General features: G+C 44.4%; 1 protein-coding gene across 1 annotated transcript in view; it reads left to right on the top strand.

Annotated features, from left to right (window-relative positions):
- The first annotated feature begins 309 nt into the window (after positions 1–309).
- Positions 310–13683, top strand: part of SIL1 (SIL1 nucleotide exchange factor) — a 195929-nt gene continuing 182555 nt past the window's right edge. Inside the window, exon 1 of the mRNA XM_045550923.1 lies at positions 310–487. The gene's annotated coding sequence lies outside the window, so the exon portion shown is untranslated. The remainder of the gene's footprint in view (positions 488–13683) is intronic.

The raw sequence follows: 13683 nt of genomic DNA, 5'->3' as shown, positions 1-13683 counted from the left end.
TCTATTGCTTGAGACTCTCGGCTTCTGTCCCAAACTGAGTCATAACGGCTTAATTTATTTTTACCCCCACTTTCTTTGATTTTTTTATGAGGATTCTTCCGCTCGAAAGAAAGTAGGCTTTTGGGAAATCAGAGAAGAAACGGAAACTCCTGCTCGCAAGCAAAACCAGGCCTAAAGGCATCCCTTCCAGACTTTTCTCACTCCGGCGGAGGGACACAGGGAAAGAAAATGCAAGCGGTCTGCGGAGGGAGACGCTGGCGGGCGGGGCTGAACGGAAGCCGGAGAGGGGCGCGGCTCATAACTGGGAGCGACGCGGCCGCCGGCTGTCCTGGCCGGCTGCAATTGGGCGAGGCGGCGGATGGCGTAATAGCCGCGCGCTCCGGCGTCAGACGGTCGCTACCGCGATTGCGCAGGAGGAGCTGGTTGCCGCTGCGGCCGCCTGGAATTGTGGGGATTGTGTCTTCCCCTCGGCTGCGGGAAGCCGAAGGTAGGGGCGGTGAGGGCCGCCCGGCCCTGGAGGTGGGCTGGGGGCTCACGGCGCTTAATGGGCCTCCTCGCGCCCGCGGCCTCGGTGCCTTCCCAGCAATGTTCTGGGGTTCCCACATGTCCCCCCTGATGTTTCTAAAGAGGGACATCCATCCCGCCTTCTGCACCTTTACCACTCAAAACCTCTCCAGTAGTAACTCCTCCATCGGTAGTAGATGCGGAGTCGAGATTGGCTTTGGCTCAGCAAATGTTTTAGTTTTGTCCCCTTTTCTTGGCCACAGTTTCGTCATCTGTCCAAATTGGGTGTTGATCTGCGAGATCCCTGCGTCTCTTTACCATATGGAATTGTGCCCTACTCCCTTCGTATTTCCACTCTCTTCGCATGTTTTGCCTTTGGCAGATGGAAAACTTGCCTTTAAAGCTAGGTTACAGACTTTGGTGTGTCTCAGGTCTCCTAGGGAGTTTGTGCATAATTCTTAGAGTCTACCTTCAGGGATTTCACCTAAGGGGGTGCGTGGGCAACTGCAGTCCCCACCCCAGGTGGTTCTCACTTAGATGGTCCTAGAATTCTGGCTTTGATTATCTGTTTCAGAAGGCAGGAGGGAATGGGGCTCCAGGTAGGAAAGGTTAGGAATCAGGAAATGCCCAACACCTGAGAGGCCAGTGGGGGCTTCCTTTGCAATAATGCCTTTAAAAATTTATGTTCACTACCCATATGTAAGATGAGTTTCTAATATTTTAAAATGTCTGGTTTTGATTAAAGCCCAGTTGTCTTTCCCACCTCAATAAACCCAAACAAAACCGCACACTGCTTTGAGGGATGGGGGTGGCGTGCGAGGTGGAGGGCTGACTGTTAGATTAGATTTTGTAGGCAGAGAATGAATTCTCCGTATTTGCTAAGAAGCTGATGTGTTTATACACACAGTGTTTGTGTGAAAGATGGGTTTTTTGTTTTTTTCTAACCACTAGACCACCAGGAATGAAAGATGAGGGTATGTACCTGTATTTTTAGCTCTCACTCCACCCAGAAAAGTTTTTTTCTTTTCTGATAAAAGTATAGCCAGATTTGGGGATAGGATAAGATTTTGATGGAAGCAAGAGTGTAATGATACTGGGATTTGTATAAAATGGGTCAGAACTTGGTCTGTGGGTTCAGTGAAGAACGTAGCCTTTGGATTTTTAACATGGTGTTGCCACACCAGATTTATTTTAACCTTTCTTTCATATGCTTGGTGAATTTAATCTGCTAATTAATACATGTGCTGTTCTGATGAAATTGGCAATAGAAAAGACTTACTGCCCTCATTTGGCAGATGATAGAAACATGGAGTATTTTAGCTGGGTTGTGGCAGCCCAGTAACAAAAAGTTGCCTGGTACTTTGACTCCTTTCTTCCTCTTCCTTGCTGTTTTCTGAAGGCCAGCTATTATTTACTTCTCTACAGAGGCCAACTTTGAGACCTGGTGTGTTTCATTGGTAGGAAAAAAGACTAATAAAGTGAAAATGAAAAGTAACTGGATTTTAAAATAACAAGCATGCCAGAACTTAATCCTCCAATGAATGTTCTTCTCCTTTAGAGTGGTGGTGTGGGTGGTGGGGGTTGAGGGTGGCCTCATCTAAGTGATATGGCCGTTGTTCTAAGCAGTTTTGAAAATCTGGGATTGTTTTCAGAGACCTTTTTTTTTTTTTTGAGATAGGGTTTTGCTCTGTCACTCTGGCTAGAGTACAGTGGTGTGATCGTAGCTCACTGCATCCTCACCTCTTGGGGCTCAAGTGATCCCCCTACCTCAGCCTCCTGAGTAGCTGGGACTACAGGCATGCCCACTGCACTTGGCTAATTTTTCCACTTTTTTGTTGAGATGGTGTCTTGCTCTTGCTCAGGCTCAGAGACATTTTTGAACCATGTGAGAGATCAGTGTCATTAATAAATAATACCATACTTTTTTTTAAAATTCCAGCTGGCATGGTTAAGCAACCTTGTTACCTGACTCCTCTTTGGATGAGTTAACAGTTCTATTGAAGTGGACATAATGGATTTTTGAAGTATAGTCAACCAAGAGTTTTGATTCTGAGTCTACCACTTATTAGCGATATGACCTTGGACAAGTTACTTCACCTCTTAGGCTACATAGCAGTGGGACTAACACTTACTTTGAAGGGTGGATACATGAGGTAATACACATGAAAGCTCTTGGGACACAGGAATGCAATAAATGTTTGTTTTCATCCTTAAAGAATGAGGATTTGCTTTTTTTTTTTTTTTTTTGAGACAGAGTCTCACTCTGTTGCCCTGGCTGGAGTGCCGTTGGTGTCAGCCTAGCTCACAGCAACCTCAAACTCCTAGGTTCAAGCAATCCTCCTGCCTCAGTCTCCCAAGTAGCTGGGACTACAGGCATGTACCACTATCCCTGGCTAATTTTTTATGTATATATTTTTAGTTGTCCAGCTAATTTCTTTCTTTCTTTCTTTCTTTTTTTTTTTTTTTTTTTAAGTAGAGACGGGGTCTTGCTTTTTCTCAGGCTGGTCTCAAACTCCTGAGCTCAAACAATCTGCCCTCCTTGGCCTCTCAGAGTGCTAGGATTACAGGGGTGAGCCACCTTGCCTGGCACTATTTTTTTTTTTTTTTTGAAGGGTCTTGCTCTGTCCCCTAGATTGGATTGCAATGGCCTGATCATAGCTCACTGCAGCCTGAACTCCTGGGATCAAGTGATCCTCCCACCTCAGTCTCTCAGGTAGCTAGGACTACACGTGTGTACCATCACACCCAGCTAATTTTTAAAATTTTTTTGTAGAGATGAGGTCTTGCTATGTTTCCTGGGCTGCTCTCAAATTCCTGGCCTTGAGTGATTCTCCTGCCTCAGCCTCCCAAAGTGCTGGAATTATAGGCTTGAGCCACTGTGCCCAGTTAAGATTTGTTATTAATGAGAATATTCAGAAGAACATGACAATATCTAAAAGGAAGTTGTACCTTTTTCAAAATAGGTGGATGCCTTCCAGTTCTCTTTTTCATATGTTTGTGGATTCACACTCAGACCTGCTCATCCTGCCTCCTGTCTTTTTTTTTTTTTTTTTTTCATTTATTTTCTGTCCTTTCGTAAGTGAAGTTCTGCAACAGAGGCTGTCTGCCAGTCTCTTGGAGTAAGCTTCTTTTCAGGATAGCTAATCTGAACATTCTTACAATGATAGCCCTTTGGTTGTGTATTCCTGGGGGTTTTTCTCTGGGGCTCCAGCTGGTGCTTGGATCACGCTCTGTAGCACAGACATCTGTAACTCCTGGATTTGGTGTCAATTTGGAGACCTGTCCTTGTGGAGCTAATCTTTTCTCTTTCTGAGAGAGGATGAATACTTTATCCTTCTCTGAGTCAGCCTTAAACTGCAAGCCTTAGTCTTCTATAGTAGAGCTTTGTATTTTAATTATATGTGATCTAAAGAGGGAGTATTCCATCCTTTTCTTAATTTACTTTCACCAAGGATTTCACTGCTAAGCAGGGGAGGAGGAGAATAGCCTGTTGCTATTCAGGTGAGGCTTTGAGTAAACCCTGATTCCTAGCATCAACAATAACTGTATTTGTCTTTAGGACAAAAACCTTATAAAAGATTCAAGCTGCTCAGACACATGTGGAGAACCTCATACAATTTTCCTGACTTGTGAGGAGTTCACACCTGGCATTCTTACTTGTACACATTTCTGCCCTGGAGACAGTGAGAATCTGGTAGCAACAGAAAACTGTGTTCAGCCAATACTTGGAATTCCTTCAAATTCTGCAGGTAGCTACCAAACAAGGATGTGGTTGTGCTGGCTGATCATATCTGCCCTCATCCTTCTAACACTGCTCTTGGCTTTGGTATTGCTCTTGGCAGAGTCAATACATAAGTAAATAACATTGTAGGAAGTCAAAGGCAGAAAGCTCTCTCTGAAAATAGGGCTGGGCAAATGGAAAATGCCAGTCTTGCCTCAGGAGTGCTACTGAAGTGCTGTAAATCCTTCATGACAACCACCATGTTTCTTTGTGTCACTTCATTTGTTTAATGGGAATGTCTTTGTTGATCTCTCCCATGAGAAGAGTGAATAACCATCCTCGTTTGCCCAGGACAAGAGAATTTCCCAGATGTGGGACTTTCAGTGCCCAAACCAGGAAACTCCAGAGCAAACCAGGACAAGTGGGTCACCCTACCTGTGACCATCATGTAAATTAATGAACATGCTGTCCTTAGGGTTCCTCTTAAGGAGCAACCCTTTGGGTTCATCTAATTAAGTATTTTTCAACTTTTTGTTCACTATCACGTGTTAAGGCGCTTTTCCCCTAAATGTCCGCTCCTCTGTGGAATTTTTTCTTTTTTTTTTTTTTGAGACAGGGTCTCGCTCCTTTGCCCTGGCTAGAGCGCAGTGGTGTCATCATAGCTCACAGCAGCCTCAAACTCCTGAGCTCAAGCAATTCTTTTACCTCAGTCTCCTGAGTAGTTAGGACTACAGGTGCACGCCACCACACCTGGCTAATTTTTTGACTTTTTTATAGAGATGGGGTCTTGCTCTTGCTCAGGTCGGTCTCAAACTCCTGGCCTCTCAAAGTGCTAGGATTACAGCTGTGAGTCACCACACCTGGCCGCCTGTGGAATTTTAATACCGCAGATATACCATGTATCTGTTTATGTACTGTGCCCTTTGGATGATCACAAGCCATTGTAATATCCAAGATTTTTATCCCCCAAGAATAAATTTTCATTCCCTCATGGTGATGCTGCATCCATTGAAAATGCATGGTCTTATCTAATACTCTTTTTCCAACATACTCATCAAGGTTTGTCTTCTATCTAGAAGGCACAGCTGTTTACCACAAGCTTTTTCGGTGCCTCAATCACCAAACTAGTAAAAGCAGAGGAACATTATCTCACCTGATCTAAACTCCAAATCACAGCAATTACCAACACAGAAGACTTCTATGACCAAATGTAGGAGTTTTTCCACACATACCAAGTAGCAGACACCAGCTGGGTATTCTCTAATTCAATTCTGACATTATCTACCTGGAGATGTCAGATCCCACAGGGTGAGGGCTCAGTTCCCCGAAACTGCACCCCCCTTTGGACACCAGTTGCATGTCTGGGCCTTCAGAACTTCTTACTGACCAGCTTCAAGTTGGGGTTTCTACAACCCCCTCTTTGGGTTTTATTAATTTGCTGGAGGGGCTCACAGAACCATGTTTATTGGTTTATTACAAAGGATGTTACAGAGGATCCAGACAAAGGGATGCATAGGGTGAGGTATGGGGGCAGAGGCATGGAGCTTCAATGCCTCCTTCCCTGGGTGCACCATCTTCTAGGAAAGCTCCAGGGGTTCAGCTGTCTAGAATCTCTCTGAACCCAGTCTTCTTGGGTTTTTGTGAACAACCATGAGAAAAGTAATTAGCCTTCAGGTTATGGGGTGGAATCCTTCTGGAATGAGGGTCATATGACCCACAGTCAGAAAGGATGAGGAAGCCAGAGAGAATGTTTACTGAGACCTGCTCCTGAGCCGTAACACACCCAACACTGTAACAAAAGACTGTAACAACCTCAAAGTTGCTTGAGCCCAGTAGTTTGAGGTTGCAGTGAGCTATGGATGAAACCATTGTACTCTAGCCTGGGTGACAGAGCAAGACCCTGTCTCAAAACATAACAAAACAAAAAACTCCTGGGCTCAAATGATCCTCCTGCCTCAGCCTCCTGAGTAGGTGGGACTACAGGCACATTCTACCGTGCCCAGTTAATTTTTGTAGTTTTTGTAGAGATAAAGTCTTGCTATGTTGCTTAGACTGGTCTTGAACTCCGGGCTTCAGGTGATCCTCCTGCCTTGGCCTTCCAAAGTGCTAGAATTACAGGTGTGAGCCACCATGCCTGGCTAGTAGACTTTAAATGGACATTTCTTTACCCCTGGGGATAGGCTCATGCTTGAATGCCTTTAGTTTCTGGGGGTTCCCAAGGGGGCAGCGGCCATCTGACTAAACTCTAAAAAACTAGCAGACTTTGGTTCAGTGGAAGTAACATAAAGTAGGACAGTCAATACAGACAAGATTGATTGGATGCTTTGAGTGGAGTGGGTAGTAGGTATTGGAAGTGTAAGGGGCAAGCTCCTTAGCAAGATGTTTAAGGTCGACTTTGTGCTCCCCTAACCCTCAGTCTCATATGAGGAGTTGAGTTTGATTGTATTCTTGAAGTAAAGTCTCCATCCTTGGGCCTAGCTGCTAAAGTCTGAAGTAATGGCGTTTAGGGCTGGAAGATATCATTCTAGAGGTCTTTATTTCCTTGCAAACATCACAGCTGGCTGTTCGTGGTTCCTTGGGTGAGTGAAGAGTCCGGAGATACCCTTGCAGTTTTGTCACTACCCAATGCCTCAGTTTTGCATTCAGTGGGTTCTTATTTTGCTGATGATAAAACTGAACCCCAGAAAAGTGAAGTGGGCCACGTAACTTTTTTAGGACACCCACATAATAGTGGGACTCTAGTGTTAAATAGAGCTGGGACACAAGACAAGGGGGTTACATAGGGTGGCCATAGAAGTTGTTAGAATTGTTTAAACCATTGTAAAGATGCAAGAAGCTTTTGCAGTTAAAAATCTCCAGGGAAGGAGAAGACCCTGCCTTCACTTACTGCCTTGTATATTATCTTACAACCTCACTGGTGAGAGTTTTGGCTGTCATGCTATTTTTTCCTCCCACTCATGTTGAAGTGTGTTTCCTTTTTTCCTTTTGTTCTTACCTCAGAGGAAATAGATTTGAAGTCTTCCCCTATATTAGAAACAAGTAGATAGTACTCAGGCCAGACTACTGTATTTTCTGTATGTAAAGAATGGGGCTGGATGTACCAACAGACCTTATTTAGTTACCCAAGAAAACCTTTAATACATCTCTAAAAGAAAAAGAGAAGGAATGAATGTATGTCAGAGTGGTTTGAAAACACTTTAGACTCACTTGGGTTTATGTTCTGCTCTCTACTTACTAGCTGTCAGATTGTAAGTGAGTTATTTATTTTCTCTAAGCCTTAGTTTCATGATCTGTAGAATGAAATAGTAATCCCTATTTTTGTAGCTGTCTTAAGAGTTGAGAGAATATGTATGGTAAGTGCTTCCTCTGGCACAATGTAAATGCTCTATATTATTGTCATCAACAGTGACAACAGTTTCTAGTTCCTGGCCCAAGACTTGGTTTGAGGATAGGTTATGGCAGCCAAGCAAGTTTTATTTTAACTGTCACATCATTGTCTGTCTTCTCTGTTAGTTGGTTTATTTATTCACATCAACAGTTACAGCTAGTTCATGCTGAGTAACTAAAAGTTGCGAATAGCAAGGAAACTTGCAGCTTCTCTGCCATTTCTTTACTTACTCAGCTCAGTTCTTGCGTTTTCAGATTTTCTCTAAGCAGGTACCTGAGCCAGCAGGACCTGTTTCCTGGGCAGTGTCTGACATGAGGATTTTACTGGAGAAGGGCCAGCTGGCCAAGAGCCTGCCTCGGTCCCTCAGGCAGTGTGTTCTGCTTGTCTGTTGCTTTCTGCTCTTCAGCCAGACTTGAAGCAATTAGCTCATTAAGGGAACTTTCACTTTTGTCCCGGCTTTCTTCTTACTTTTATGCCCATTTGTGGTCCTTGGGCAAAGTCAGGGAGTCACAGACAAATACACTGACCTGGATTTTGTGCTCAAGTTGACTCTCTCCCTTTGAGATTTACAACCGGTTCAATGTAGCAATAGGAGTAGGGAAAGAGCCCCTGAAGCCACTCTCATTATTTTGATCTCAAGCTGAGTTTTAAAAAAAATTTGAGCACTATAACTATGGCCTGTGTCTTACTTCTCTGAATGAAACAAGGTAAAAACTTACTATTTGAGGGGAGGGCCAATCTGAATTGGTAAAAATAATAGGAATAAGAGTGTTTTCATGGAAATATCGTTTGGCAAGCCTCTGCAGTATCTTACATAGTCTGATTGCTTCCCTGGTTTCCTATTACTGTGCTCCTGGATTATTACAGAAGCCTCCTCCTATTTAGCTTTAGCTTCCTCCAGGACATTATATACCATTGCCACCTTGGGTCTTCCTATATACAATGCTAATCAGAACACTTATGCCTGGAAGCCTTTAATGGCACCCACTGGCTGCTGAATAAATTCCACATGTATCAAGTTGTCTTGGTGTTCCAAGCCTATGGCAGTGCATCCCTGTCCTACCACTTTAACTGTATCTTGCACCATCACCCACATGTACCCCTCACCCTGCTAAACCAGCCCGTGTGGTCCTCTGTGTGTGCCTCATGTTTGTGTTTGCCAGTTCTTTTGTGCAGAGTACTCTCGCCATAGTTCCCTACTTTATGTTGCAGAGCTACCTTCTTCAGTGAGCCTTACCTGATACGTCCTCATCTCTGTCCCCATAGCAACACCTTAAGTATAGAATTGAGCATACTTTATTTTGGCTAGTTGTGTTTCTTTTATATGAACTTATCAAGGCCATGGGCTATGCTTTATTATGTATTTTTTAGTATTAATGTAATGCTCAGTGCAGCATGGATACCATAAATGGTTGTTGAATGGATGAATACATGAAAACCTGAGAAATGATAACAATTCTTTTGAAATCCTACTTCTTCCCTGATTCCCAGCCATGGGAATTCAGCATGCTCCACTCCCAGAGCCCTTTGTACCTGAAGGAGTTCTGTTCCTTAGAGTAAGCTTTATGTACCCAACTGGATTAGAAAGTCCTGGAGGGCAGAGACTGCCCCCATTCCTTTTTGTGTACCCAGCTCCCAGCACAGTTCCTGGCAGGAACACCCCATAGAGGGTGTTGAGTAAATGCTTGTGAATTTAAGAGTCTGTTTGGTCAACTGATGTACCAGCCAGTTGTTTAGCCTCCTTTGTCACTCACTGGCTGGGGGTCACCAATTCATATGTTTTCAGGGCCAGGCAGGGAACAGAAAGGCAACAGGGAATGGTGGGCCTGTGTGAAACTGGAGTGGTCGTGTGTATGAGGGGCAGCTGCTGCTCAGTCTGTCATTGTCATTGGGTGACTGTGACTCTAGTGGCCTCATCATTTCATATTACGAGATGCCAGATATCCAGATTTTTATGTGAAATCCCCAGGGACTATGAAAGCACATTTGTGGTCGAGGTTCGACCTATATAGCTTACCCATTTGTGTGACCTTTAGGTAGAGGCTCGAGTTTCACACGTTTAAGTTCCTTGTGGAAGAATAAAGGGAGGGGGGGACATAACCTGAAAACTTTGGACGGAGTTTTATTGAAAGCCTAGCTTTGGTTAGGATTATCCTATAATTTTCTATGGCTAGTGACTTCATCTCTTGGGCTCAGTCCAGTAGAACATCATCTGTGGTCTGGGCTTTATCCTCCTTATATTCTGATTTCACTGGCTATGAAAAGCAACTTTTGTCGCTTGAAAGGTGGTGATCTGAGGACTTCTATAATTTTTGCCCTTTTGCCCAGCCTTATCTCTGCAGCTCAGGGCGCAAGGCAGGAACTGACTTTGTATGGGATCCGCCATAGGACCCACACCTATACACTTGTAATGGGACCTTTTAGAAATGCTGATTAACCTAACATGCACGACTTTGGGATGTGGGACGAAACCAGAGTACCCAGAGAAAACCCAGGCAGACATGGGGAGAATGATCAGACTCCAGAGGCAGTGGGCCTAGCTAGAAATTAATTTTTTTTTTCTCATCGACATTATAAGGAAATGATGTTGAATGAAATGAAACGATGTTATTTGAGGACCTGCTGCTATTATTTTTTAATGTACCTGAGCAGACCCATGTGTAGTTTCCTCTTCAAATTTCACTCTGTCTTTACTCCTGTAGTGTGAGTTTCTCTGCAAACACCTGGACCAAGTTACTGTAGACTGGCTCTCAGAGGTGATCGTTTTGCCTCTCTCTACTCCCTAGAAGTGTCTTAGGGTTTCTCACCCAGGGGTCTTTGGAATAACAATCAGGCCTAAAGTATACTCAACATTTTACTGTTTTCAAATTTTATTCTTTACTGTTTTCAAAGGGCTTTCAAATATAATATAGTAATACTATTTTATCTGATCCTTACAATATCTCCATTTTATGGTGGTAAAAAATATTGAGGTTAGGAGAGTCTGAATGACTTATTTAGGGCCATACAGCTAGTCAGGGAAGAGCTATGACGAATGCAGGAAGCCTACCTCATGTTCATGCACCTTGGCTCTTAGTTCTTGTGTCAGGGAAGTAGTCCTTTTTGGCATTCTCTTACCCGTTTCCAGAGCTGTTTCAGTTGGGGCAGGAGTGGAGCTGTGGTGATCCCTCTTTCCTCTTTTGGTTGAGCCTGCCGCTCTTAAGGACTGTCCTTTACATAGGCTTGTCTTCTCTGGAGTAAAGGGGTCAGTGGTAGGTTTCTCCATTTTCTGGATGGAGTAAACTAAAGCTGCAGTGGGGCAATACCTTTTAGGAGAGTTTGAATTGACAGTCTTTTTCCTATTCTTTGCTGAGAATTATTGCTGCTATTAGGCAGAGGCCTTTGTTTCCAGGTTACAAATCTTTTTAGCAAAGAAGTAAATGTGGAATAGTATTGGAAGGGCTCTTGTAGTCCTTGGATATAATTTAATGCTCCACATCCCAGAGAGAGTAAACATTGTAAAGTGTGCAAGATGGGTTTGGATTAATATCCTGACAACATATGGCTTGGCATGCAGGGCATTCCTTGGAGACCCTCTCTACCATACACAGCCTGCCTTTGCCGGGTGGCCCTTCCCACAGGTCTTCCCAGCAGCTGTTGTGCACCTGGGTCAATCATCAGCTTCCTCACGCTTTGAAAAAACCCATTTTAACTGGCGAAAGCCCTCATACAGGAGGCGAAATAAACAACCTTCAGAGTGTGTTTTAGTACTATTTAGCTTCCCCTGAGTTTGTCCAGGGTATTCACCTCCATTAGGAACACTGGCTGATCCTCACCTCTGGTCTCTCCTGAATACAACACTGAAAATCACCTTGCCCTTTCTCCTCTGCTGCTCCTGACGTCGTGGGTGTGGAAGGTCTCTGGAAGCTACAGGGAGGCAGCGAGCACTGTGGAGGGAAGGCTTATTTGCTTCTAAGTATAAAGCAGAAATCCATGGCTTTTTACCTCTGCTATTTCTACTTAAATCAGGATTTAAAGCCTTCAGAGAAAATTTTATGCATTGCTCACATAGCTCAGGGTCGGGGAGGCTCCCTGGTAATCTCTGAGAACTTGTTAGGGGCATGTAGAGGTCATGCTCAGGTTCTTTCCTTACCCACACCTGCCCTATGTGGCGCCAGAGAGAGTCATCCTAGAAAGAGGTACCAGCTGATGATCTTGTCAGGGCCTCACTGGTAGGCAGCTTTGCAGGCCTGGGACCTGAGCTAGTTCATCTTGGTTTAAGTTCCAGGGGTCTGTCTCAGACACATGAAATTCATAGGAGACCATGAAGCCACAGTTCCACTTAGCTAATTAACTCCAAGAAACATGACTACCAATTTGATTTGTGTGGATGTGTAAGAGCATTCTCTCCTCTCTAGGAAAGGTTGGCTGGGAAGCCAGTTCCCTCTGGAGGAAACCAAGGCAAAGTATGGTGGAAAGCTTTTGGGTCGTAGCATCAGATACGCCCAGATTTAAATCATGTACTAGCTGTGAGAGTTCAGAGGAGTTATTTAACCTCTCTGCTCCTGTTTCCTTATCTGTAAAGCCCCCTGGGGTTTTCAGATACATAACCTACTAGGCACTCAATCAGCGTTTGTCCCACTTGTTCTGCCCCCTCCTTTCCTCTCCTTTCCTCTCCTCTCCTCTCCTTTCCTCTCCTCTCCTCCCCACGTTGTCCTTTTCGGGCTATATCTGTAATATGACTGGAATATACTTGTCAGTCTCTTAGCATACCAAGTACTGGGGATAGACTCATTTTTATTCTCTAGATTCTTTTTTATATATTAATACTTTTGCTTACCATGTTCCATCTGTTACCACAGGTTATAGTCAAAACAACTGTTAATAGATTCTAGCTCTCATCAGTCAGTTCCAACCCAAGGGTTCTTTCTGGTCACCATTCAGTCCACAATTATTTACCAAGTACTCAGTCTGTACCAGGACCTGCTTGGTCATGGGAATATAGTGGTGAATGAGGCAGATGTGGTCCCTGCCTTCAGTAGCACCTCTCCAAACCCCTCCTAGATAGGTTACGTCTGTGGATATCTGGTTCCGTTCATTCTCTGTTGCTTCATGTTAATTTCCTCTGAGAGGGCAATCTTCTCCTTAGACCTCAGGAACAGTATGTCTTTGTGCTAGCTGGTCCTTGCCTGGTGGCCTGCCTGCTCCCAAGCGATCAGAGCAGTGTGCTGAGGCTGAAGGAGAAAGCCCCACAGGCTACTACTGCCTCAGCCACACATGTCCCAGGAGCCTGCACTTGGCACTCCTGAATGTTCCTTTCCTCCTCGCAGGCAGATTATAGTGTTCTGGTAATTTAAATTCAAATAACCTTCCGCCCCTGTCCCCGCCTTAAACACAAAAAAAGCCTTGTGTATTACAGGGTAGAGAACAAAGCAGGCCAACCCTGGTCTCCTGGCAGGGTTGGTTTTATCATGTGTTTTTTTTTTATATAGCCTCACTGTGGGTTGCCTTTAATAGGGCTAATATGTAATTCAGACATATTGATATTCTGCAGTCATAGAATCTCACGTCTTTCTTCTTTGTCATTGATCGTGTGACAGGTACATTCAGAGGCTTTGACTGACACTGACTTCTCTGCTTTAGCCTCCAGACTCCATCCTGTGCCCTAGTGAGCCCTGCATAAAGACCACCTAGCAGCTAGGAGGATGATTTCTCAGCTTCAAAATAGGAGCTGGAGATAGCCCTCTGTTCCCTCCTGCTCTCCTTTTTGCCAATTTTGCCAGCAGTTGCCAAGAAGTATGTGTGGGGAAGCAGGCAGAATGGCTCTCTGGGAACCATGTATTTGAGAACTCCCAGTGGAGAAATACATTTTTCTCTCCTCCTCCTCTTGCTGTGGTGTGTGACATTGTGATTTGGTACTGCTTGTCCTTCTGCAATACTGAGTATTACTGTGTATGACTCCTCCAGCCCTGTTGGGGTTTTCAACAATAAATTGCTTGCTGGGTGGTGTTTCCCCTAAATTCCATTCCTGGGAGGGGGAGGGAGTGTGTTGACAATTAGGGACGTAGTTAAGCCTCAGCTTCTGGCACTG

The sequence above is a fragment of the Lemur catta genome, chromosome 5 (genome assembly GCF_020740605.2).
Source record: "Lemur catta isolate mLemCat1 chromosome 5, mLemCat1.pri, whole genome shotgun sequence".
Taxonomy (NCBI): domain Eukaryota; kingdom Metazoa; phylum Chordata; class Mammalia; order Primates; family Lemuridae; genus Lemur; species Lemur catta.
Note: the sequence above shows the minus strand (reverse complement) of the source record. Positions and strands in the feature narration are given on the sequence as shown.